Genomic DNA, 22,872 nt, shown 5'->3' on the forward strand with positions numbered 1-22,872 from the left:
TTGGCGCCGTGCAGGTGAGCGCCACAATCAGGATTGCATACGACCGAGGCACACAGGGCCAACACCCGGCATCATTGTGTGGGGAGCGATCTCCTACACTGGCCGTACACCTCTGGTGATCGTCGAGAGGACACTGAATAGTGCACGGTACATCCAAACCGTCATCGAACCCATCGTTCTACCATTCCTAGACCGGCAAGGGAACTAGCTGTTCCAACAGGACAATGCACGTCCGCATGTATCCTGTGCCACCGAACGTGCTCTAGAAGGTGTACGTCAACTACCCTGGCCAGCAAGATCTCCGGATCTGTCCCCCATTGAGCATATTTCGGACTGGGTGAAGCGTCGTCTCACGCGGTCTGCACGTCCAGCACGAACGCTGGTCTAACTGAGGCGCCAGGTGGAAATGGCATGGCAAGCCGTTCCACAGGACTACATCCAGCATCTCTACGATCGTCTCCATGGGAGAATAACAGCCTGCATTGCTGCGAAAGGTGGATATACACTGTACTAGTGCCGACATTGTGCATGCTCTGTTGCCTGTGTCTATGTGCCTGTGGTTCTGTTAGTGTGATCATGTGATGTATCTGACCCCAGGAATGTGTCAATAAAGTTTCCCCTTCCTGGGACAATGAATTTACGGTGTTCTTATTTCAATTTCCAGGAGTGTACATTACCAACTTAATGTCCACACACTACATTCGTAGTGCCCCTGCCCATTACACTCATTATTCGCGGCAGAAAATCTTACCGGGTCCGTAAGACTTCAGGCAATGCTTGTGCATCCAGCACAGAAGAAGAAGGTCAATAGCCGGTTAGCCTTAACTATATGAAGATGGTATCTGTCCTTTCAGGCATTTCCAAAAGAACGGATACCATCTTCACATATTTTAAGCCTATTGTGCAATAATTCTCACATTTTTCGCATTTGAAACCGCGTTATCAAAACTTGAATGACATAGAAAGAGACTTCATTGTGGGTCTCCATTTCGCTGCCTTGTCAAATCGTGCAGTATCCAGATTTGTGGGGCTTTTAGACATGATAGTGACCTGTTGTGCAGGTATACTCATCGTCGAGGTTCACGTCTGACCACAACAAGAGAGAATCGCTGTATTGTGCACCTTCACAGCTGCGTCTGCCATCCGAGAACAAGTAATGGACTCAGTGCCACATTCTGTGTTATTCGACGTTATGCAGCGGCTGCTCTAGGGAAGTACCGTTCCACTCGTAGGTCGCAACTGACAGCACGACACAGAAGCCTGCTGCGACCAGGAATTTTGGACTGCTGACGAATGTCATTGCACTGTGTTGAGAGATGAATCGTGGTTCTGCGCGACTCTGGATTCGCCAAAGAGACGTTCAGTTGAGATTTTATTTTATTATACTTTCGCTACCAGTAAGATATGGTCAACCGATTAAGAACTGGGCATGGAAGATGTGCTGACTCACTCTTCAAATGGGGACTGCTGTCTTCGCCAGCATGTGACAGCGGCGCGCCTAAGCAGACCATCCAACACATCAGAGACGAATGCAGTGCCACAGAATTCAGTGGGGACTTTGAAGAATTCCTCATCGTATCCCAAAAATCCATTGAATATATAAAAGGACTACATGTTTGTCTGTAAATATATGTAATGTTATGTAATGTAGAATAACATGATCCAACAGGAAATGTACTTAAATGCTGGATCTACGAATTCACGACATCCAGAAACACATGGCTCCAGTACGCTAATATCGATTATTTTTGAGAGGTGCATGTGGAGCCTGAAGATGGCGTAATGATTTTGCTGAAACTGGTAGCGAAAATAAAATAACATCTTATTTACTGAGCTTTTTGGCTACTTTCATTGTTAAATATTTAACAAGTCTACAATAGATCAACAGAAACTGGATGACCATCGTCGGAGAGCATGGGGCGAGCTGCGAAGAGGTCCCATGCTTCCAATGTTTTGCACATGCAGAGCGCTCTTACACCTGGTTTCATGGTGTGGAGAGCCATCATGTACGACTGCTGGTAGTGACAGAGAGAAAGCTGACACCATACCAGTACGCCAAGGAAATCCTACGTCCTCGTTTTACCTGTCATGCAACTGCATCGTGGTACCATTTTCTTACAGGACAATTTTTTACCCACGAATGGCGTGTCTCTATAAATTATCCCATGTTCATCTTCATGTACATCTACATTTATACTCCGCAAGCCACCCAGCGGTGTGTAGCGGAAGGTACGTTACGTGTCACTGTCATTACCTCCCTTTCCTGTTCCAGTCGCGTATGGTTCGCGGGAAGAACGACTGCTGGAAAGCCTCCGTGCACGCTCGAATCTCTCTTATTTCACATTCTTGATCTCCTCGGGAGGTATAAGTAGGGGGAAGCAATATATTCGATACCTCATCCAGAAACGCACCCTCTCGAAACCTGGACAGCAAGCTACACCGCGATGTAGAACCGCTCTCTTGCAGAGTTTGCCACTTGAGTTTGCTAAACATCTGCGTAACGCTATCACGCTTACCAAATAACCCTGTGAGGAAACGCGCCGCTCTTCTCTGGATCTTCTCTATCTCCTCTGTCAACCCGACCTGGAAATGATCCCACACTGATGAGAAATACTCAAGTATAGGTCGAACGAGTGTTTTGTAAGCCACCTATTTTGTTGATGGACTATATTTTCTAGGACTCTCCCAATGAATCTCAACCTGGCACCCGCCTTACCAACCATTAATTTTATATGATCATTCCACTTGATATCGTTCCGCACGCATACTCCCAGATATTTTACAGAAGTAATTGCTACCAGTGTTTGTTCCGCTATCATATAATCATACAATAAAGGATCCTTCTTTCTATGTATTCGCAATACATTACATTTGTCTACGTTAAGGGTCAGTTGCCACTCCCTGCACCAAGTGCCTATCCGCTGCATAGCTTCTTGCATTTCACTGCAATTTTCTAATGCTGCAACTTCTCTGTGTACTACAGCATCACCCGCGAAAAGCTGCATGGAACTTCCGACACTATCTACTATGTTGAGGTAGTCACGTGGCCAGCAAGATTCCCAGGCCCGTCCCTTACAGAACAGGTGTGCGATAAGTTGGGACATTCCTTGTCCCAGTATCAGTATCAGTGATACCAACTTGTCTCAGGAAATGTTACAATGGCTGTATGACACTCTCCTCAACCGAATCCGTGAGGCGTTGTGGGGAGGGGGGAGGGGAGTAACGTCATTCTGATAAATGGGATCATGAGGTTAAGTTTTTGTAAGTTTGACACGATTTTGTGATCACTGAAATAACATCACATATACTCTCAATCTGTGAAGTTTTATTTTACCTTCTTCCCCTCTTTCAAGATGCTTTACTTCTTTGTTAGGTAGTGCATATTTTCAGCGTATAGAGAGATCCACATATCAGAAGAAATATTGGCTCTTGTAAATAAACACATGATAAACTGGTAATGCAGTCTTTCGCTACCTCTGCAGTTAAAAGAAACTTTATCTGGTGTGCTTTCTTTCCAAAATTAAATGTAAATGAATATGTCTTTCATTATCTACATCCACGGAGTGACGGTAATGGGAAGCTCTAATGACATTGGGTAATTGATTAATTTCCAGTTATATTTTATTTCGGTTTTGCATAAAGATCTATTAAAGCACTGCCACTGACAAATTGCAAGTGTTTTCTGAAAATACACCAACTCCAGAAACGGCTTTGCTATGTGAAGTATTACTCACAATTTGTAAGTTTTGAGTAAATTGAGTTTAACCGCCGTTGCGGCAATGTATTTTCAGTAATTAATTCCGTTTCCGTCCACTGTAGTGCGGGTTGCCTGTATTTCATCGTGTACTACACTCCTGGAAATGGAAAAAAGAACACATTGACACCGGTGTGTCAGACCCACCATACTTGCTCCGGACACTGCGGGAGGGCTGTACAAGCAATGATCACACGCACGGCACAGCGGACACACCAGAAACCGCGGTGTTGGCCATCGAATGGCGCTAGCTGCGCAGCATTTCTGCACCGCCGCCGTCAGTGTCAGCCAGTTTGCAGTGGCATACGGAGCTCCATCGCAGTCTTTAACACTGGTAGCATGCCGCATGACGTGAACCGTGTATGCAGTTGACGGACTTTGAGCGAGGGCGTATAGTGGGCATGTGGGAGGCCGGGTGGACGTACCGCCGAATTGCTCAACACGTGGGGCGTGAGATCTCCACAGTACATCGATGTTGTCGCCAGTGGTCGGCGGAAGGTGCACGTGCCCGTCGACCTGGGACCAGACCGCAGCGACGCACGGATGCACGCTAAGACCGTAGGATCCTACGCAGTGCCGTAGGGGACCGCACCGCCACTTCCCAGCAAATTAGGGACAATGTTGCTCCTGGGGTATCGGCGAGGACCATTCGCAACCGTCTCCATGAAGCTGGGCTACGGTCCCGCACACCGTGAGGCCGTCTTCCGCTCACGCCCCAACATCGGGCAGCCCACCTCCAGTGGTGTGGCGACAGGCGTGAATGGAGGGACGAATGGAGACGTGTCGTCTTCAGCGATGAGAGTCGCTTCTGCCTTGGTGCCAATGATGGTCGTATGCGTGTTTGGCGCCGTGCAAGTGAGCGCCACAATCAGGACTGCATACGACCGAGGCACACAGAGCCAACACCCGGTATCATGGTGTGGGGTGCGATCTCCTATACTGGCCGTACACCTCTGGTGATCGTCGAGGAGACACTGAATAGTGCACGGTACATCCAAACCGTCATCAAACCCATCGTTCTACCATTCCTAGACCAGCAAGGGAACTTGCTGTTCCAACAGAACAATGCACGTCCGCATGTATCCCGTGCCACCCAACGTGCTGTAGAAGGTGTAAGTCAACTACCCTGGCCAGCAAGATCTCCGAATCTGTCCCCCATTGAGCATGTTTGGGACTGGATGAAGCGTCGTCTCACGCTGTCTGCACGTCCAGCACGAACGCTGGTCTAACTGAGGCGCCAGGTGGAAATGGCATGGCAAGCCGTTCCACAGGACTACATCCAGCATCTCTACGATCGTCTCCATGGGAGAATAGCAGCCTGCATTTCTGCCAAAGGTGGATATACACTGAACTAGTGCCGACATTGTGAATGCTCTGTTGCCTGTGTCTATGTGCCTGTGGTTCTGTCAGTGTGATCATGTGATGTATCTGACCCCAGGAATGTGTCAATAAAGTTTCCTCTTCCTGGGACAATGAATTCACGGTGTTCTTATTTCAATTTCCAGGAGTGTATTTGTCGTCCTCTCTTCCAAAGGGGAATTCTCTCCCTCTCCTCACCTTCACCTGGCTGATGCGGTTGCTGCTTGCTCACTTTGAGACTGCGCCGAGACTACCTTGGTATTACGCCAATACATAATACATCACAATTATTATCATTTTCGCTTTTTGGCGCGTTAGCTTGACTTGAACAGATTTTCTTAAAAACTTAAGTAAACTGTGAGCAATAAATGGGTATTTAGGAATACTCAAGAGTGACTAGCGGTTTTTCGGCCAGCGAGGGTGCGCTTTGGTTAACATACTCCACTCGCATTCAGAAGGATGACGGTTAAAACCCGGGACCGGTCATCGTGATTTAGGCTTCCCGTGATTTCCCCAAATCGCTTCAGGCAAGTGCCAGGATAGTTCCTTTTAAACGGCACGGCCGATTTCCTTCCTCGTCCTCCCCTAATCCTATGGGACCGACGACCCCACTGTTTGGTCCGCTGCCCCATCTCAACCAATCAACCACTAGGAGATAAAGTGGAAGGACTATAACGGGGAGGTGAATCAGAACAGAATGCTCCGTTCTTTCGTAGCCCCCGGTCAATCTCAGACATATATCACCGTATTAACGTACGTCGGATGTTCATCATTGAATAAAGTTAAGTTCGGGCACTCTCACCGACATCCCGCGCTGACATCGAAGGGCGTGTACGATCTGCTTCATCGACAAATCGCCCAGAAGAAGTTGGAACGGACACATCCCGTAGTTACGAACGTAGCTGGAGAGTGGTGTGGCGCACGGTTCACCACCCCCACCTCCCAACATGAGTCAGATCAACATGGTACATTGTCGTGAACCTGAAGTACCCGACAAATGCAAAAAGTACGGTATTCATTTTGTGGATTCGCCAGTGTGCAACAATACGGCACGTCTTACACGAACGACCTCCGGTTTGCCTGTGGAGTGTCGTTAGTCAAGGAGAATCAATAGTTCATGCGGGACTCTGTACATGTACAAATCTCTGCCGATATAGTGTTTTTTCCGGAGGAGACGTCCTTTTCGCGTCATAAGACGAACGAAGTGGCCTGGGTCACGGGTATGACGGCCCATTACGTATAACACTACAAAGATACGAACTTACTGGATTATTGGTAATACCTGCTGGTTGGACATACAAATCTCTTACGGCTGCACAACACAAGAATCAGTACGTATATATATATTAGGTACAGTTTTTGCAGATCCACCAGGTAGTTGGGCTGTGCTGGGTACGCAAAGCTGAGGAGAGGTGAAGTCGTTTTCCCCGATCAAGTAAAGCGATCACGGAAGCTAAACAACGCGAGTAAACGATCCATGAGCACAGAAGAGATTCGAGGCTGCCAGTATAAAGTTTTTTTTCTAATTTTAGTTTTTATTTAATTTGTTTAATTTAGGTCTATAAATTGTTGAATGGTGCCGAAAGTGGCCCCACCTTCTTGTTATTTTCCTGGAGAGTGGTCGGACGGCAGCAGGGTTCCTTTCAGGACAATTACACGGTTATCAGTCCATACTACGATTTTTCAATGTCAGTAGATTTCACCAGTTTCGTATGAAGCATTTGCATAACGATTGGAATTCAGGATATCCATTGTTTTAAACTGCTATACGATAAGTTAGTTTATTTGGATAAAATGGTATGGGTCTTGAAGATGGCAAAATAAATTGCCGAAACTGGTTGCTTTCAGAATAAAATAAAATATGTTAAAGAATCCAAGCCCCATGAACCAAGGACCTTGCCGTTGGTGGGGAGGCTTGCGTGCCACAGCGATACCGATAGCCGTACCGTAGGTGCAACCACAACAGAGGGGTATCTGTTTAGAGGCCAGACAAACGTGTGGTTCCTGAAGAGGGGCAGCAGCCTTTTCAGTAGTTTCAGGGGCAACAGTCTGGATGATTGACTGATCTGGCGTTGTAACATTCACCAAAACGGCCTTGCTGTGCTGGTACTGCGAACGACTGAAAGCAAGGGGAAACTACGGCCGTAATTTTTCCCGAGGGCTTGCAGGTCTACTGTATGGCTAATGATGATGGCATCCTCTTGGGTAAAATATTCCGAAGGAAAAATAGTCCCCCATTCGGATCTCCGGGCGGGGACTACCCGAGAGGATGTCGTTATCAGGAGAAAGAAAACTGCCGTTCCATGTATGAAAGCGTGGGATGTCAGATCCCTTAATCGGGCAGGTAGATTAGAAAATTTAAAAAAGGAAATGGGTAGGTTAAAGTTAGATATAGTGGGAATTAGTGAAGTTCGTGGCAGGAGGAACAAGACTTCTGGTCAGGTGACTACAGGATTAGAAATACAAAATCAGATACGGGTAATGCAGGAGTAGGTTTAATAATGAATAGGAAAATAGGAGTGCTGGTAAGCTGCTACAAACAGCGTAGTGAACGCATTATTGTGGCCAAGATAAATACGAAGCCCACGCCTACCACAGTAGTACAAGTTTATATGCCAACTAGCTCAGCAGATGACGAAGAAATTGAAGAAATGTATGATGAAATAAAAGAAATTATTCAGATAGTGAAGGGAGATGAAAATTTAATAGTCATGGGTGACTGGAATTCGTCAGTAGGAAAAGGGAGAGAAGGAAACATAGTAGGTGAATATGGATTGGGGGTTAGAAACGAAACAGGAAGCCGCCTAGTAGAAGTCTGCACAGAGCACAACCTAATCATAGCTAACAATTAGTTCAAGAATCATAAAAGAAGGTTGTATACATGGAAGAATTCTGGAGATACTAGAAGGTATCAGATAGATTATATAATGGTAATACAGAGATTTAGGAACCAGATTTTAAATTGTAAGACATTTCAAGGGGCAGATGTGGACTCTGACTCCAATCTATTGGTTATGAACTGTAGATTAAAACTGAAGAAACTGAAAAAAAGTCGGAATTTAAGGAGATGGGACCTGGATAAACTGAAAGAACCAGAGGTTGTACAGAGTTACAGGGAGAGCATAAGGGAACAATTGACAGGAATGGGGGAAAGAGACACAGTAGAAAAAGAATTGGTAGCTCTGAGGGGTGAAGTAGTGAAGGCAGCAGAGGATCAAGTAGGTAAAAAGACGAGGGCTAGTAGAAATCCTTGGGTAACAGAAGAAATAATGAATTTAATTGATGAAAGCAGAAAATATAAAAATGCTGTAAATGAAGCAGGCAAAAAGGAATACAGACGTCTAAAAAATGAGATCAGTAGGAAGTGCAAAATGGCTAAGCACTGATGGCTAGAGGACAAGTGTAAGGATGTAGAGGCTTATCTCATTAGGGGTAAGATAGGTACTGCCTACAGGAAAATTAAAGAGACCTTTGGAGAAAAGAGAGCCACTTGTATGAATATCAAGAGCTCAGATGGAAACCCAGTTCTAAGGAATGAAGGGAAAGCAGAAAGATGGAAGGAGTATATAGAGGGACTATACAAGGGCGATGTACTTGAGGACAATATTATGGAAATGGAAGAGGATGTAGATGAAGACGAAATGGGTGATACGATACTGCGTGAAGAGTTTGACAGAGCACTGAAAGACCTGAGTCGAAACAAGGCCCCCGGAGTAGACAACATTCCATTAGAACTACTGACGGCCTTGGGAGAGCCAGTCCCGACAAAACTCTACCAGCTGGTGAGCAAGATCTATGAGATGGCAGAAATACCCTCAGACTTCAAGAAGAATATAATAATTCCTATCCCAAGGGAGCAGGTGCTGACAGATGTGAAAATTACCGAACTATCAGTTTAATAAGTCACGGCTGCAAAATACTAACACGAATTATTTACAGACGAATGGAAAAACTAGTAGAAGCCGACCTCGGGGAAGATCAGTTTGGATTCCGTAGATATGTTGGAACACGTGAGGCAATACTGACCCTACGACTTATCTTAGAAGCTAGATTAAGGAGAGGCAAACGTACCTTCCTAGCATTTGTAGACTTAGAGAAAGCTTTTGACAATGTTGACTGGACTAGTCTCTTTCAAATTCTGAAGGTGGCAGGGGTAAAATACAGGGAGCGAAAGGCTATTTACAATTTGTACAGAAACCAGATGGCAGTTATAAGAGTCGAGGGACATGAAAGGGAGGCAGTGGTTGGGAAGCGAGTGAGACAGTGTTGAAGCATCTCCCCGATGTTGTTCAATCTGTATATTGAACAAGAAGTAAAGGAAACAAAAGAAAAATTCGGAGTAGGTATTAAAATCCATGGAGAAGAAATAAAAACTTTAAGGTTCGCCGATGACATTGTAATTCTGTCAGAGACAGAAATGGACTTGGAAGAGCAGTTGAACGGAATGGATAGTGTCTTTAAAGGAGGATATAAGATGAACATCAACAAAAGCAAAACGAGGATAATGGAATGTAGTCGAATTAAGTCGGGTGATGCTGAGGGAATTAGATTAGGAAATGAGACACTTAAAGTAGTAGAGGAGTTCTGCTATTTGGGAAGAAAAATAACTGATGATGATCGAAGTAAGGAGGATATAAAATGTAAACTGGCAATGGCAAGGAAAGCGTTTCTGACGAATAGAAATTTGTTAACATCGAGTATAGATTTAAGTGTCAGGAAGTCGTTTCTGAAAGTATCTGTATGGAGTGTAGCCATGTATGGAAGTGAAACATGGACGATCAATAGTTTGGACAAGAAGAGAATAGAAGCCTTCGAAATGTGGTGCTACAGAAGAATGCTGAGGATTAGATGGGTAGATCACATAACTAATGAGGGAGTATTGAATAGGACTGGGTAGTAGAGAAGTTTATGGCACAACTTGACTAGAAGAAGGGATCGGTTGGTAGGACATGTTCTGAGGCATCTAGGGATCACCAGTTTAGTATTTGAGGGCAGCGTGGAGGGTAAAAATCGTAGATGGAGACAAGGAGATGAATACACTAAGCAGATTCAGAAGGATGTAGGTTGCAGTAAGTACTGGGAGATGAAGAAGCTTGCACAGGATAGATTAGCATGGAGTGCTGTATCAAGCCAGTCTCGGGACTGAAGACCACAACAACAACAACATCTTAAAGAATACGGCTGCTGGTTATTGGCATTGGAGAGTACGCACCAGCCGATGTTCCCTGGTCGTGATGGACCAACAGAGAGTGATACTACGATTTTGTGAAAAACAAAACTTGCTGTCCTGTTTCTTCCTCTTTTGCATACCTATGAACAAAGGGGCTAAGGCGAACTCTCGCAAAGAAACTGAAAAAAGACTATGTCTTAGCACCCCTTCCAGAGAAATGGTGCATCCGGGTTCAAATCCTGCTCCGGCACAAATTTTTAACTCTCCTCATTAATCAATTTCAGTGCCCTAACGCGGCCACCGGCGGGAAAATTTCCTTTGTAGTGGCGTTTATGCTCAACGGATCTTCCGTCCTCCGATTTAGCCTTTAACGTACAGTTTTAATTCTTCAAAAGATTCAGATTAACCTTTAAGGTTTATAAACTATCACATTTATTACTCTTAGCGACCCGCTAATCTGAAAAAATTTTGAGAAACTTGTTGGATTGAATAGATTACCTCGTCGGTAGTCCTATACACACTCGTGGAGGTATTACGTAAACTTCAGAAAATGGATTGCCGCCATGATATGCGGTTTGTTACACCGATTTTGCCTGTAAAGGAGCTGCGATTTACGATATGTGCGACCACATTTGTAAAGTAAATACCCTGGTTCGTGAAATTCGAATTTTAATTTACAAGCACAGCAGTCGTGTGCTACCTGTATTGCATTACTACTGCCATTCAATTTTTTCTTTCGCCAGTGCTGGATTGTTTTGAATTCCTACAGTACTTTCCGCCTAGACACGATAGTGACACTGAATAATTGCTAGTTTTGCGGTGTAGGTGGTCTTTCATTTAATAAATCACTCCCAGTTGTAATTACACAATAAATTCAATAAATATTTAAGGGACACACACTCATTCAAGACATTATATTTTTTATGTGTCAATTTGGTTTAGTTGTTCAGACCTATAGATATCCAAATTTTTTATATACACAACAATTGGTGCAATCTGCTAGTGGCGTGGGTAATTCCTTGTGTAGATGCTTATATTTATTTCGTGTGCGAAATTGTAATTCTATTTCTTGTTATTTTTACTATACATTTACTTAATACCTTAAATAATGTGCAAACAGTAGAGTAAGCAGAACAAAAATAAAATATTTATGTAAAATATGTTTCAAAGAGAACTTCTTTAGGTAGAGCAAAAATGATATTCGTTGTTAAAAGAGTCGAGCAGTTGCAGTCTGGGCTGTCAGTGATATAATTTGAGCTTTGTATGCGTGTGGTGCTTGGAGGAAATCTTGATGCCTAATGTCTGTGGTGGCAATATGACGATGGAGGAAGAGATTTACCACTTGTTCAACGTAAGCTCGTCTGCTAGATGCTAAGAGAGAAACTGAGAAAGATAACAGACTGCCATCAAATTCACGTCGCGTACTTAACACTGCATCCATTCAGAAAACATAAATAACATTTTGTAAAGTGCAGCTTCTTAATAACTTTTTTTAACTTTTTTAGTCTCAGTGAAGTAGAAAGTGATTTCGAAGAAATTGCCTTTTTTCTTAATCATTTTCTACATAACCCAACAACATAGAACAATATCTGTCATTGCTTTGAGTGCAACGACAAGTTTGATTATTACTATTCGGCACTACACTCATTTCGGTTCACGGAATCTTTGGGACAATATGTGCAAACCTTATTAGAGTTACGTAGCGCAGTTTTTCTAGCTGCACATGCAAGTTTACATTGATTACAGTGGTACTTCGTGGGTGATGAACATTGTACGAGCAATTTATATGATTGCTTATTTACTATTTTTATTATAAAGCCATATCGTTATGTAGGAAATGCAGTGCTACAAGACACTAAATCATTGATTGTACCTACGTCAACCTTTTAGTACCACAGCAAAATAAATCATTTTTTTTCCTTTTTTTAAATTTCAGTTTCAAAATATAATATTTTATAATAACACAGTGTTGCAAAAGTTGTAATTAGCAAAAGTGATTAAGTAGGATATACCAATAGTTGCGTCACACAGTGTATATCAGTACCAGTGAATCATTACGTAGATTACACACTGAGGTGACAGAAGTCGTGGGAAAGCGGTATACACATATAAAGGCAGAGGTAGTATCGCGTACACAAGGTATAAAATGGCAGTGCGTTGGTGTCATTTGTACTCAGGTGATTCATGTAAAAAGATATCCGAAGTGAATATCACCGCACGATGGGAATTAACAGACTTTGAATGCGTAATAGTTGTTACAGCTACACGTATGGAACATCCCATTTCGGAAATCGCTAGGAAATTTAGTAGTCCGAGATCCACAATGTCATGAATGTGCCGAGAAAACCTAATTTCAAGCTTTACCACTCAAAACCAAGAATTTACTGCAGAGGCTGAAAACTTTATTCTAAGTGATTTGTATTTCTTTGTTCCTGATTTTCCCTGAACATTTTGTACCTACTACTTCCACCACTCAAAGGAAGTAGTTTCTTTGTTACGTACTGCTTCTTCGCAACTATTTTTCTTGTAACTACGTTTCTCTCCAAATTCTGTGACTGCCCTTTTCAGACATATCCATGCTTCAAGTGAACTGACAACTGCACAGTTTTTTATCGAAGTATCTACAGCCTCAGTGAAGTTCAAGCATATGCCTTTATTCCTTAGTAATTCTGTATCCTTCCTTGTGCACTGATTCATCCTGCCTATTCTCTCAAACTTCAGCATACTCTTCATCACTACAAAACTGTGAAGTGGGTCGATGTCTTCTACTGTTTACTCCCTACATCCAGTGTCTGATTTGTGCCTGTCCATAATCTAATCTAAGTGAAATCTTCCCGTGTCACCTGACCTTTTCCAAAGGATACACTATGTGATCAAAAGTATCCGAACACCCCCAAAAACATACGTTTCTCATATTTGGTGCATTGTGCTGCCACCTACTGCCAGGTACTCCATGTATGTGACCTCAGTAGTCATTAGACATCGTGAGAGACCAGAATGGGGTGCTCCGTGGAAGTCACGGACTGCGGACGTGGTCGGGTGATTGGGTGGTCACTCATGTCATACGTTTGCACGCGAGATTTCCACACTCCTAAACATACCTAGGTCCACTGTTCCCGTTGTGATAGTGAAGTGGAAACGTGAAAGGACACGTATAGCACAAAAGCGTACAAGCCGACCTCGTCTATTCACTGACAGAGACTGACGACTGTTAAAGAGGGTCGTAATGAGTAATAGGCAGACATCTATCCAAACCATCACACAGGAATTGCAAACTGCAGCAGGATCCAGTGCAAGTACTGTGACAGTTATGCGGGAGGTGACAAATCCTGGATTTCATGGTCGAGCGGCTGCTCTCAATTTACACATCACGCCGGCAAATGCCAAACGACGGCTTGTCTGGTGTAAGGAGCGTAAACATTGGACGATTGAATAGGAGAAAAACGTTGTGTGGAGTGAAGAATCATGGTACACAATGTGGCGATCCGAGGGCAGGGTGCTTGCACCCCTTGTTGCTTTGCTTGGCACTATCACAGCACAGACCTGCGTTGATGTTTTGAGCACTTTCTTGCTTCCCACTGTTGAAGAGAAATTCGGGAAAGGAGATTGCATCTTTCAACACGGTCGAGAAACTTCATAATGCACGACCTGTAGCGGAGTGGCCACACGACAATAACATCCCTGTTATGGACTTACCTGCACAGAGTCCTGACCTGAGTCCTATAGAAGACCTTTGGGATGTTCCGGCACCTCGATTTCGTGTCAGGCGTCACAGACCGACATCGATACCCCTCCTCAGTGCAACACTCCATGAAGAACGGCCTGCTATTCCCCAAGAAACCTTACAGCACCGGATTGAACGTATGCCTGCGAGAGTGGAAGCTGTCATCAAGGATAAGTGTGGGCCAACAGCATATTGAATTCCAGCATTACCCATGGAGGACGCCACGAACTTGTAAGTCATTTTCAGCCAGATGTCCGGATACTTTTGATCACATAGTGTACATCCTCCTCTTATGATTCTTGAACAGAGTATTAACTGTTTCTTGCTGAAATTTATTGCAGAACTCAATTGATCCTTCTTCTCTCTCACTCCTTGTCTCCAGTCCACATTCTCTTGTAAACTTTTCTTCTACTCCTACCCCTACAGTTGCATTCCATTGCCCCAAAACTATTAGATTTTTATTTCCCTTTACGTACTGTATTACCCTTTCAATATCCTCGTATACTTTTCCATTCCTTCATCTTCAGATTTTGGCGTCAGCATGTATACCTGAACTACATCGTTGTCAATGTTGGTTTGCTGTCGATACTCATGATAACAACCCTTTTACTAAACTGTTCACAGTAACCCTCTCTCTGTCCTATCTTCCTATTCGTAACGAATCCTACTCCCGTTATACAGTCTTCTGCTGCTTTTGATATTACCGTACACTCATCTGAACATAAATATTTGTCTTCCTTTCTTTTCACTTTACTCCCCCCCCCCCCCCCCCCTATATCTGGATTCTTAGAATTTTCCTTTTCAGATATTTTGGAGTCCATTCCAGGAGATCAGAATGGTGGAACATTCGGGAATTTTTTGTCAGTAGAGAGATCATCATTACAGTTTTTAAATTTCTGGCCACATGTCCTGTGGATACACTTTGTGTCTTTAATGTAGTGGTTTCCATTGTGTTCTGCATCCTCATGTCGTTGATCATTTCTGATTGCACCGCCCTTAGGGCAGTCTCCCGCACCAAGGCAAGAGAATGCCTTAAACCACAGTCAGCCCCTATGTCTTCTTTGGCAAGACCGTTGGCTGATGAGGGTGGCTTCTTATACTGGAAGTCTTCGGCCGCCATTACTGATGATTTTTATTCAAAATTAGAGCTGTGGCTTGGTTCGAATCCGGGACTAAGGACTTTCTCATTATTAATCAATATCGCTACTCTTAGAACACGGGTCAATAATTACACGGAATATTAAAACAAAATTTTAGATGCCCTGTAAGTTCTTATATAGGCAATCTGAAACTGGTTTAGTGCAGTAGAAAGTCGATTATGCGAACAAACTGGCCTACTTGTGTGTTAGGGGAACTGTTTAATTCGGTTAATCGAACTGTATACCTTTTTTTCTGTTTACCAATATAACCATATAGCAGTTCAAAACTGTGTGCTGGACCGAGACTCGAACTCAGGACCTTTGCTTACTGCTGTCAAGTGCTCTAACGACTTTCGTTCTCCGAACCACAGAAAATTAGTCGTGGGGCAAAGCGGGCTGGGACGTCCCTCATCGCCCCGCGACGTGATGCATGTGAAGGGAAAGGAATAACATCAGAGTAACTTCAAGAATAGTTCAGGTCAGAAAGAACAGACACCATATCCATATAAGTATATAGTTCTCCCAATACCGGCCATGACCTTCTTCTTCTGTGCGCATCCATACATATTCCCCGAACCCTTACGGGAATTAGTAACAATGTCTTCCACGAGAAATGAGTGTGTTGGGGTGGGACACTACGACTGTAGTGTGTGGACATACAAGGTTAGAATGTGGGTCTCGCCGGAGGCGCGCGCGAGTAGTCCCTGCAGTCGCACTGTTCTCTGTGCCCTCGGTGGCTCAGATGGATAGAGCGTCTACCATGCAAGCAGGAGATCCCGGGTTCGAGTCCGAGTCGGGGCACACTCTTTCACCTGTCCGCGTTGATATACAACGACGCCCGTCAGCAGCTGAAAGTATTAATATTATCCTAAAAATAGTTCAAGTTTTATTTTATTATTTAATATATATCGACGAGGCAAGCACGGGTCTGCACGTCAGGTGGTTCCTATAGGGGGGGGGGGGGGGGGTGAACCTCACAGTGGCACGCGTTATCATGGGCAGAAAAAAACAGGAACTAAAATTTAAAATCAGGAAAAAAAATTAAAAATTCGGCCGTGGAATTCCCCCTGCAACATATTCAAGTCACCGGCGTGGTAGGCTGCGCTGTTCCAGAATGATGGAATATGTGTCAAGAACGTAGGGAGTTGTATTTTGATGAACTATGTGGGGGAGGGTGGGGAAGGGCAGTTGCTGATCATTTAGCACAAATGGTTGGCAAGCGTTATTTCAGTTTCCAGTATATGGCACCAGAAATCGAGTGAGAAGTTGAGTGATCACGGGAAAGGTAGGCGATCGCCTGACCTTGGAACCACATGATGGTGTGGCGCCCAGCTGGGGAAAAATGAGAAATGTGGGGAGAAGTGGGAGACTGGGGTGGACCAGTTGCCGTCAGGGCATAGTGTTAGCAGGCCAGTATAGAGGTTTGCTTAGAAAGTAATGCACCACATTTTTTCCTCAGCAGAAAGTAATGCTACGAATGCTAAATGTTATGTATTATTATTTGAAGTCTCCTCAGTGAGCCAGCCAAGTTTCCGTCACTTCCGAGAGATAGCGTAGCTGCAAGACAGTTTCAAAATGGCGTCTGTAGGTGATGTACCTTGCAAGCAACGTTCCGTCATTGAACATCTCACTGCAGAGAAAGAAACTGTGAGGAATATTCACAATAGCTTGTTCAAAGTCTATGCAACATCTGCTGTCGCCAGAAGCACAGACTGTTGCTGGGCATGGAGGGTGAGGTGATCAGAAGGCGGTTCGGAGGAGCTCCACGACTTGCAGCGATCGGGGAGACCATCCATAGGTGTCATACCTGATGATATTTCTGCTAGACGATGGCATTCGCGAGGACGGATTAAAGGATGCCATTAGCGGAAGACATTTTGAGGACGATGAGTGGGTGATTCAAACACTGAAGAAGTGGCTCCGCCACCAAGACAAGAATTGCTACTGAGAGGGCGTACATGCCCTTGGTTCGCTCTACAGGAAGGCCACAGAACGCGATGGAGATTACGTGGAAAAATAGAGTGTCTAGATAAAACACAATTCATTCAGGTATGTAATTCTCATTATGTTCAATAAAGAATTGTTGAAAAGAAAATGTGGTGCTTTACTTTCTGGGCAACCCTCGTACATTGTGTTATGGAACAGAGCTTGCGTTTCGTTGTCCATGTAAGGTGGTGCTCGTCCATATCCTCGGACAGTCAACTTGTCAAACGTGGTGACGCAGCCAGACCAATACGATGTAGTCGTTTGTTGTTGTCGTTGATACTGTTCCCTGATGTCAGACAGAAAGAAAGGTGCATGGACAGCCTTGCATAACATGGACCATTGGACGACCAGGCATTGTGCCTTCAGTGCGTTGTGTATGTGTGTGGGAGGGGGGTGCATCAAACAACAATCTGTAAAACTCTTTTGCCCATAGTGGGCGCGTTCATGGAAGAGCGTCGTGTACGCAACTATTTGACGAAATAGATGGAAATGTGAGACAGAGATGAAGCAATGTGCGCTACATTGATTGGTGGGGCACATGATTCCAGCATGAGGATTTCCAAGATCTATTGCATAAGAAATGGTGAAGGTTCCTGTCAACATCTCAAATTGGTGTGTATATATAGTACAGATGGTCTGGCCTGAGCATTGACAGGAGCAAGGCCACCTTTTTTAGGAGGAAGAATGTCTTGAATCAGATTCTGAAGACGACACCAGCTGAAATGAAGTAAGCAATGTCCTGTTGGATCGATGATGGAGCTAGTACTTGGGCTGCATGGGACAATTTAGGCGCCATGTATGTGTTGATATACACTCCTGGAAATTGAAATAAGAACACCGTGAATTCATTGACCCAGGAAGGGGAAACTTTATTGACATATTCCTGGGGTCAGATACATCACATGATCACACTGACAGAACCACAGGCACATAGACACAGGCAACAGAGCATGCACAATTTCGGCACTAGTACAGTGTATATCCACCTTTCGCAGCAATGCAGGCTGTTATTCTTCCATGGGGACGATCGTAGAGATGCTGGATGTAGTCCTGTGGAACGGCTTGCCATGCCATTTCCACCTGGCGCCTCAGTTGGACCGGCGTTCGTGCTGGACGTGCAGACCGCGTGAGACGACGCTTCATCCAGTCCCAAACATGCTCAATGGGGGACAGATCCGGAGATCTTCCTGGCCAGGCTAGTTGACTTACACCTTCTAGAGCACGATGGGTGGCACAGGATACATGCGGACGTGCATTGTCCTGTTGGAACAGCAAGTTCCCTTGCCGGTCTAGGAATGGTAGAACGATGGGTTCGATGACGGTTTGGATGTACCGTGCACTATTCAGTGTCGCCTCGATGATCACCAGAGGTGTACGGCCAGTGTAGGAGATCGCTCCCCACACCATGATGCCGGGTGTTGGCCCTGTGTGCCTCGGTCGTATGCAGTCCTGATTGTGGCGCTCACCTGCACGGCGCCAAACACGCATACAACCATAATTGGCACCAAGGCAGAAGCGACTCTCATCGCTGAAGATGACACGTCTCCATTCCTCCCTCCATTCACGCCTGTCGCGACACCACTGGAGGCGAGCTGCACGATGTTGGGGCGTGACCGGAAGACGGCCTAACGGTGTGCGGGACCGTAGCGCAGCTTCATGGAGACGGTTGCGAATTATCCTCCCCGATACTCCAGGAGCAACAGTGTCCCTAATTTGCTGGGAAGTGGCAGTGCGGTCCCCTACGGCACTGCGTAGGATCCTACGATCTTGGCGTGCATCCGTGCGTCGCTGCGGTCCGGTCCCAGGTCGACGGGCACGTGCACCTTCCGCCGACCACTGGCGACAACATCGATGTACTGTGGAGGCCTCACGCCCCACGTGTTGAGCAATTCGGCGGTACGTCCACCCGGCCTCCCGCATGCCCACTATACGCCCTCGCTCAACTGCACATACGGTTCACGTCCACGCTGTCGCGGCACGCTACCAGTGTTAAAGACTGCGATGGAGCTCCGTATGCCACGGCAAACTGGCTGACACTGACGGCGGCGGTGCACAAATGCTGTGCAGCTAGCGCCATTCGACGGCCATTATCGCGGTTCCAGGTGTGTCCGCTGTGCCGTGCATGTGATCATTGCTTGTACAGCCCTCTCGCAGTGTCCGGAGCAAGTATGGTGGGTCTGACACACCGCTGTCAATGTGTCCTTTTTTCCATTTCCAGGAGTGTTGGTCACTCTCCGTAGTGGGTTCAAGATGTGCAAGAGGTTGTGGCGAATTAGGTAATAGTTGGACTGCCGCAATCGACAATATGTTTTCTCTGCAGTACGTTGGGTTGAGATAGAATAGGTGATACTGAGGTAGGACAGCATTGACGCAGTGGGCAGCTTTAGTGCTTCCTTCTCTTGAAGTCCACGTCCAGTAATCATGATCATTGATTTGGTAACATTCAGGTGACTAACTGACGTTTGTCCGTAATGTTTGATCCACTGTATTATATTGAAACTGGGGACTCAGAAACGCCGTAATCCTCAGTGGTTCACAACCCTACAACAGGCCACAGCAGTCCACCTGACCTACTGTCGTCCACACACCAAACCCAGGCTTACTGCGGTTTGGCCCCCAGTGGACGCCCCCTGGGAAATTCTCATACCAGACGAGTGTAACCCCAAATATTTGCGTGTTAAAGTAATTTTGGTGTACACATATGTGCAGACTGTGTTTGCACGGCAATCGCTGACATAGTGTAACTGAGTCGGAATAAGGGGAACCAGTCCGCATTCGCTGAGATAGATGGAAAGCCACCATAAAAACCAACCACAGGCAGGCCGGCACACCAGACCTCGATGCTAATCAGCCGGGAAGATTCGTGCTGGGAACTGGCAGCGTTCCCGCTCGGGAAGCAGCACGTTAGACCGCATGGTAAGCCGGGGGGCCTGTTTGATCCATGCTATGGCATTGTGAATTTCTGTAGGTGAGCATGCGAGAAGTAGGAGATCGTCTGCATAGGACCAGCAGTGGAACGTGTGCCTTTCTGATGTAAGTCCCATACGTCGAGATAGGAGGCCTATGATGAGAGGCTCGAGGTCGATTGTGTACAAATTGACAGAGGGCATCCCTGCCTGACCAAACGCCAGACAGAGATTTGTTTAGCCATTCACCTGTTCAATGGACGTGGCATTGCAAAGAAAGCAGCGAATGGCGCCTGTGAATGGTGGGGAGGAACCACAAGTAGTCTGTCACCCAGGCGAGGAAATTTTGGTATGCCCAGTAGAAGACGCTGCTGAAATCGATCGCCACCAGTGCCACGAGGAGGCTGCACAACGCGGCCAGCGAAATTAAGTTCTGGCATTCACATGTGGCTGACTGCAAGATGGCCATGCCAGCTCACGATGTTTGTTCTGGAGAAATTACTGCAGGTATCACTGCATGTATGCATACCACCAAGAGACTGGGGTAGATTTCATGATTAGTATTGAGGAATGTGAGGGGCGAAAGTAGTTGATGTGTGTTCCCCTCTCGGTCTGCCATTGACAGAGTCTGCTAATAAAGAGAAGGAAGTATTGAACCACGTCTGCAACATCTAGGGCCAACATGGAAGCACCAATGAGCTGAAAGTCTGATAAAATTCAACCAGAAAGTCGTCTGGGCCTGCGGATTTGTTCAGCGAGCTTTTGGCATTCGCATCTTCCACCTCGTCTGCAGTGATCGCTGTCATCAGGGATGTGCCCCCATGTGTTTAAAGATGTGATGGGGAGTTGGAGAATATCGTCCTAAACCGCCGCCGCCGCCGCCGGTTCTTCATCGTAAGAAAGCTGGTAATGATCAGCGAAGGCTGAGACGATCTCAGCCTGAGTGTTGAGACGGTTTCCGGTCAGTGGGTAAGGGTTGAGACGAGAAAAAGTCGTCGACTTGTTCAGTGGTGTCTCGATGGTGAGATTGCACCACCATACCTCATAGTTGAGTGGACGGAAGTCTGGGTTTGATACATTGGCATTTGCGATGGACATCCGACGATGGGAGGAGGACATGAGGTTCGCCTAAGACGGTCTAATAATAGTGCATTTATCCGAAAGTCATTTCACTGCATCCCTGCCGCAGGGGTAAACTCCATCTTGATTGACTGCTTCACACAAGTCATCCACCACAGCAGCGTCGATGGGTACCGAAGAAGATGTTGCTCGCAGGATGTCCATTCGGCAGCGATGCGTCTTTGAGCTCCCAGGGACCTCAACTGCATCAAATTGGTTGTGGCGGCAGGAGGAAGGCGCATTAGAACGCACAATGTTCGGAAAAGGCCAGAGGCCACATTTCTGTGGAGGATACACTCAGCTGAAAGGCAGCAGGAATAGAAATCTGGCCGTGTCGGCTTGCTGAATGCCTTGTATGGTCAAATTAATCAGGACTGTCACCTTGTATGATCTCCCATGGGTCAATAAGATGAAATTTGCCCACCAACGTATCTAAGGCCATACTTGTTGAGTGGATAGAAGTCTGATCCTTCGGAAGGAGGATACAGTTGTAATCGCCTCCTACGACATAACGGTCTTATCGCCCGCAAATAATGGCGCTGTTTCTTCTGTGAACAACGTAGTTCTTTGACTTCGGTGTGTCGAGCCTGATGTGCTCTTTCTACGGAGTCAAACTGTTCTCCCAACCAGATTCAATAACAAACGACAAACAATCAATAAAGTCCCATAAACTTGACCAAGGATCACCTTTTCAGTCTGTGAATGAAGTCAGTTGGTGACGTAGCGGACAATGAGAAGTACATTAAATGTTACACCATTAAGGGCGATCACTCATTAAGAATTAAAGAAGATTCATTTAAAGCAATCAGCATAATAGTAAATAATTTAGTCTCGTCTCAGCAAATTTATCAAAACCAAATATTTCAGTTCTATAACAATGTTGGATCGTGGAATACGTCGGATTACCGACACACATTGCTAAATTTTACCAAACAGAAATTTCTCCAGGCCTAGAACTATCTTAATAGTTTACAATACGTAGTTTATCCAGAACTACTCTAATTCGTATTTCTTGGGCATAACGGTGGAGTAGGTAATTAAACTCTTACTTCATTCTCCTGGAACTTTGAGCGCCAATAGACACTCGGCCAACTTTTACGCCAGCGTGGCTCGGGAAAGAGGATGGCTGCACCAGGAGGAAACATTTACCCGAACTAGAAAGGGACCTCGTCTAACACGAGCCACTGGGTTGGACGAAGACCAGTTGGTGATTTTTAATCATTAACCAAAGCTTGCTGGCCAGCGGACGAAAATTATAGGCAAAGGTAGTTTTATTTGTTCTCAGAATTGATAACTTCTGCAAATGAGATTCCACCAGAACTACCGCTGTAGTATCAACACGGGACTTGGGAGCTGAGGAGAGCAAGTCAACAACGACCTCTACCCAATAGACTCAACATTTCAGACAGACCGAGCTACCGACATCAGTCGTGGCTATGCGGATTACCAAATAGAAACTCTAGCACAAGTAGAGCACTTAAATGCCCTGTGGCCTAAACTCCTTAACACAAGAATTTATGCACAATAACGACTAAAGTTAAATATGCCTACCTACTGAAACACAACAGATATTGGCGCTCATTAACATAATCCCGCATTTCAGACATCCATAAAATTTGTTGGCTCTATCTCTCCGCCAGACAGCACAAGGTTATTTCACATTTCACAACATGCTTATCCAAACAGTGACCTACGCCGTCCAAACAACGGTTTGC

This window comes from Schistocerca gregaria, chromosome 6 (assembly GCF_023897955.1).
Source record: "Schistocerca gregaria isolate iqSchGreg1 chromosome 6, iqSchGreg1.2, whole genome shotgun sequence".
Classification (NCBI taxonomy): domain Eukaryota; kingdom Metazoa; phylum Arthropoda; class Insecta; order Orthoptera; family Acrididae; genus Schistocerca; species Schistocerca gregaria.